Raw genomic sequence first — 6000 nt, 5'->3', positions numbered from 1 at the left:
CGATTCAATATTTTGTTTTGTCGCCCGCGACAATTCATTATTTTGGTTTTATCGCCCTCGACAATTCATTGCTTTGGTTTTATCTCCAGCGACAATTCATTATTTTGATTTTGTCGCCCGCGACGATTCAATATTTTGTTTTTGTCGCCCGAGACGATTCATTATTTTGGTTTTATCGCCCGCGACAATTCATTAGTTTGGTTTTATCGCCCGCGACAATTCATTATTTTGGTTTTATCGCCCGCGAATATTCAATATTTTGGTTTTATCGCCCACGACAATTCATTTTTTTGGTTTTATATTTTGTTTCTATCGCCCGCGCCAATTTTTTTTTTGGTTTTGTCGCCCGCGAGAAAACAATAATTTTGGTTTTATCGCCCGCGACAATTCATTATTTTGGTTTTATCGCCCGTGACGATTCAATATTTTCTTTTTATCGCCCGCGACAATTCATTATTTTGGTTTTGTCGCCCGAGACCATTCATTATTTTGGTTTTATCGCCCGCGACAATTCATTATTTTGGTTTTGTCGCCCGCGACGATTCATTATTTTGATTTTGTCGCTCACGACGATTCAATATTTTGTTTTTGTCGCCCGCGACAATTCATTATTTTGGTTTTATCGCCCTCGACAATTCATTGCTTTGGTTTTATCTCCAGCGACAATTCATTATTTTGATTTTGTCGCCCGCGACGATTCAATATTTTGTTTTTGTCGCCCGAGACGATTCATTATTTTGGTTTTATCGCCCGCGACAATTCATTAGTTTGGTTTTATCGCCCGCGACAATTCATTAGTTTGGTTTTGTCGCCCGCGACAATTTTCTTTTTTGGTTTTATCGCCTGCGACAATTCAATATTTTTGTTTTATCGCCCGCGATTATTCATTATTTTGGTTTTGTCGCCTGAGACAATTCATTGCTTTGGTTTTATCTCCAGCGACAATTCATTATTTTGATTTTGTCGCCCGCGACGATTCAATATTTTGTTTTTGTCGCCCGAGACGATTCATTATTTTGGTTTTATCGCCCGCGACAATTCATTAGTTTGGTTTTATCGCCCGCGACAATTCATTATTTTGGTTTTATCGCCCGCGAATATTCAATATTTTGGTTTTATCGCCCACGACAATTCATTTTTTTGGTTTTATATTTTGTTTCTATCGCCCGCGCCAATTTTTTTTTTGGTTTTGTCGCCCGCGAGAAAACAATAATTTTGGTTTTATCGCCCGCGACAATTCATTATTTTGGTTTTATCGCCCGTGACGATTCAATATTTTCTTTTTATCGCCCGCGACAATTCATTATTTTGGTTTTGTCGCCCGAGACCATTCATTATTTTGGTTTTATCGCCCGCGACAATTCATTATTTTGGTTTTGTCGCCCGCGACGATTCATTATTTTGATTTTGTCGCTCACGACGATTCAATATTTTGTTTTTGTCGCCCGCGACAATTCATTATTTTGGTTTTATCGCCCTCGACAATTCATTGCTTTGGTTTTATCTCCAGCGACAATTCATTATTTTGATTTTGTCGCCCGCGACGATTCAATATTTTGTTTTTGTCGCCCGAGACGATTCATTATTTTGGTTTTATCGCCCGCGACAATTCATTAGTTTGGTTTTATCGCCCGCGACAATTCATTAGTTTGGTTTTGTCGCCCGCGACAATTTTCTTTTTTGGTTTTATCGCCTGCGACAATTCAATATTTTTGTTTTATCGCCCGCGATTATTCATTATTTTGGTTTTGTCGCCTGAGACAATTCATTATTTTGGTTTAATCGCCCGCGACAATTCATTATTACGGTTTATCGCCCGCGACAATTCATTATTTTGGTTTTGTCACCCGCAACAATTCACCATTTTGGTTTTTTCGCCCGCGACAATTCACCTTTTTGGTTTTTTCGCCCGTGACAATTAACCATTTTGGTTTTGTCGCCCGCGACAATTCATTATTTTGGTTTTATCGCCCGCGACAATTCAAAATTTTGTTTTTATCGTCCGCGACAATTCATTATTTCGGTTATGTCACTCGAGACAATTCATTATTTTGGTTTTATCGTCCGCGCCAATTCATTATTTTGGTTTTGTCGCTCGAGACAATTCATTATTTTAGTTTTATCTTCCACGACAATTCATTAGTTTGGTTTTATCGCCTGCGACAATTCAATATTTTGGTTTTATCGCCTGCGACAATTCAATATTTTGGTTTTATCGCCCGCGACAATTCATTATTTTGGTTTTGTCGCCTGAGAAAATTCATTATTTTGGTTTTATCGCCCGCGACAATTCATTATTACGGTTTTATCGCCCGTGACAATTCATTATTTTGGTTTTGTCGCCCGCGACAATTCATTATTTGTGTTTTGTCGCCCGACAATTCTTTTTTTGGTTTTGTCGCCCTCGACAATTCATTAGTTTGGTTTTGTCGCCCGCGACAATTCAATATTTTGGTTTTATCGCCCACGACAATTCATTACTTTGGTTTTATGTCCAGCGACAATTCAATATTTTGGTTTTGTTGCCCGCGACAATTCAATATTTTGGTTTTGTCGCCCGCGGCAATTCATTATTTTGGTTTTATCACCCGCGACAATTCAATATTTTTTTATTTTATCGCCCGCGATAATTCATTATTTTGGTTTTATCGCCCGCGACAATTCATTATTTTGGTTTTGTCGCCCGAGACAAGTCACCATTTTGATTTTGTCGCCTGGACAATTCACCATTTTCGTTTTGTCGCCCTCGACAATTCATTAGTTTGGTTTTGTCGCCCGCGACAATTCAATATTTTGGTTTTATCGCCCAAGACAATTCATTACTTTGGTTTTATGTCCAGCGACAATTCATTATTTTGGTTTTGTCGCCCGCGACAATTCTTGTTTTTGGTTTTGACGCCCGCCACAATTCATTATTTTGGTTTTATACTTTGTTTTTGTCACCCGCGACAATTTTTTTTTTGGTTTTGTCGCCCGCGACAATTCAATATTTTGGTTTTGTCGTCCGCGACAATTCATTATTTTGGTTTTATCGCCCGCGACAATTCATTATTTTGGTTTTATCGCCCGCGATAATTCATTATTTTGGTTTTATCGCCCGCGACAATTCAATATTTTGTTTTTATCGTCCGCGACAATTCATTACTTAGGTTTTGTCGCCTGCGACAATTCATTATTTTGGTTTTATTGCCCGAGACAATTCATTATTTTGGTTTTATCGCCCGAGACAATTCTTTATTTTGGTTTTATTGCCCGCGACAATTCAATATTTTTGTTTTATCGCCCGCGACAATTCATTAGTTTGGTTTTATCGCCCGCGACAATTCATTAGTTTGGTTTTGTCGCCCGCGACAATTCAATATTTTGGTTTTATCACCCGCGACAATTCATTAGTTTGGTTTTATCGCCCGCGACAATTCTTTTTCAGTCCACTTGGGACTTTAGTATCAGCGGGCTATTGTGTTCACTTTTCGTCCGGTCGCCGTCCATAGACGGAATCCAGTTATTTTGGGAAGTTTTGAAGACGCTTCAAGGTAATGTCTTGATATTTGGTTTATACATGTGTCTACCCTAGACACATCGTCAGCCCAAAAACTGGCCCCGTCAGATTCAAGATGGCCGACTGGTAGCCATTGTTGTTTGCCAAAATCAGCACTTTTTAAACATTTTCGAAGTTTTCGTGGGAAATTTTGAAGACGCTTTGATCAATTACCTTGATCTTTCGTTTATATTTGAATCTACCAAAGGCCCATCAGCATATGAAAATTGGGTCGATCCGACTCAAGATGGCCGTCCTATGACCTTTTTAGTGCCCAAAAATTTTGGCCAGAATTCTAGGTCATGTAGGTTCCTACTGGTTTGCCATTTCTCATTGCAATTGCTGATGGGTATTCTTTAGAGAGGGGTGTTTTATACCTGGGACAGGTATTTTTGATCAGCCAATTATGAGGCAATTGGCGGCCATCTTGGTGTCATCAGTACTCATTCGAAGGTGGGAAAAGGTTTTTCCACATTAAATTGATACCTGAGCATATTGTGTTACTATATTCAATTGGAAAGTTGTAGCCCATAACGAGTTCTATGATTTTGGTGAGTTTCAAGGTCATTGGTTTTTGTATGTGGCCATCAGGGGGCGTTGAATAGTACAATAACTTAGTATTGCTATATTATATTTGTACCAAGGCATATTTTGTTACCATGATCAATTGCAAAGTTGTAGTTCATGACATCGCCTATGATTTTGGTGAGTTTTTAAGGACATTAGTTATTCCATATAGTCACCAGGGGGCGTTGAATAGTAGAAAAGCTTAGTTTTTCCTTATTAGATTGGTACCTAGGCATAGTTTGTTACCATGATCCATTGCAAAGTTGTAGTTCATTACATCGTCTATGATTGTGGTGAGTTTTTAAGGACATTAGTTATTCCATATAGTCACCAGGGGGCGTTGAATAGTAGAATGGCTTAGTATTTCCATATTAAATTGGTAACGAGGCATATTTTGTTATCACAATCAACTACAAAATCAAAGCTGCTCACATGTTCTATGATTGTGGTGGGTTTCAATGCCATTGGTTTTTGTATATGGTCACTAGAGGGCGTTATGTATTGAAATTGTTAGATTGTTGAGCATTTGAAACCACTTCCCAAGTGAGCATGGTGTCCCTGGACCCCTAGTTTGGTTTTGTCGCCCGCGACAATTCATTATTTTGGTTTTGTCGCACGCAACAATTCAATATTTTGTTTTTGTCGTTCGCAACAATTCAATATTTTGGTTTTATCGCCCGCGACAATTCATTATTTTGGTTTTATGACCCGCGACAATTCATTATTTTTGTTTTGTCGCCCTTGACAATTCAATATTTTGGTTTTTGTCACCCGCGACAATTCATAATTTTGGTTTTGTCGCCCGTGGTTTTGTCGGAACATTAAGTTTTTTGGTCGAACAGTGTGTTCAGGTGGTTTTGGAAATTTACTCGGTCTGGTATATTTTGGATTACTGTGTATGTCATTTGTCAGGACATTAAACAGAAGACGACTTAGGATACTACCTTGCGTGACTCCACTAGTTAGACCGTCTCATTCCAAGATGAGGCGTTCCGTTGATTTCGGTTACAAGTTTCCGTTCAGAGATAACTGCTGAGCCATTTTGGCGACCTATAATTGATACTGTTTCCTAATAGCCTGTTTAGTAATGGCTGATGTTGAGCCTTATCAAATGCGTTGTCGAAATCCACCGTTGAACAGGATTCTAAGACTGTGCAGAAAACCCGTTATCGCTGCTTTGCAGCTATATTTATTATCATTATTATTATTATTATTATTATTAGGGTTTCTGCTGCCTTCGCAGCAAACCCTATTGTATTCCTGCTGATTATTATTATTATTATTATTCTATTTTTTTCACACTGGATCTTACTGAAAGGATATAAACAACTGCAACTTACTTTTACTGTCGGTGAAACCATTCTGTATCACAAGTACTACGCTGCATTGACAAATACTGTACGTGATATTAATCAGAATTGAGCCTCTAAACATCGAAATTTAAGCCCGATTCAAACAGTATCCATCTACGTATGTGTATTGCCTACGTGTCATTCCCACGGCGCGTCAGTGCGTCTGTTTGTGTCAGTGTCCCTATAAGCAGTGATAGAGCTGGTGTACTAGATCTGTAGTTTTTTAGTATCTTTATATATATGTGGCGCACTGAATGGGGTCAGTCTCGAGTGAACGCAACTGAGGAATTTTTGTGCCGCATATACAAGCAATAGCATCCTTGCAGTAACTTCCCTGGATAGAGAGCTAATGAATGCAGCTACGGTATCTATATGCGAGAGCCTGGATGGCTATATTCTGTTAGCATTACAATATTCCTTGACGGATTTACTTGAAACTTTCGTCAGTTGTACGGATCACAGGTACCTTGAGGTATGTCGAAGGGATCTTTGATTGGGGACCCCGTTAACCCACCAGGGGGCGTTTTACTTTTGAAAATTCTG

This window comes from Tubulanus polymorphus, chromosome 10 (genome assembly GCF_964204645.1).
Source record: "Tubulanus polymorphus chromosome 10, tnTubPoly1.2, whole genome shotgun sequence".
In the NCBI taxonomy this organism is placed as follows: domain Eukaryota; kingdom Metazoa; phylum Nemertea; class Palaeonemertea; order Tubulaniformes; family Tubulanidae; genus Tubulanus; species Tubulanus polymorphus.
This window is presented reverse-complemented; position numbering follows the sequence as displayed.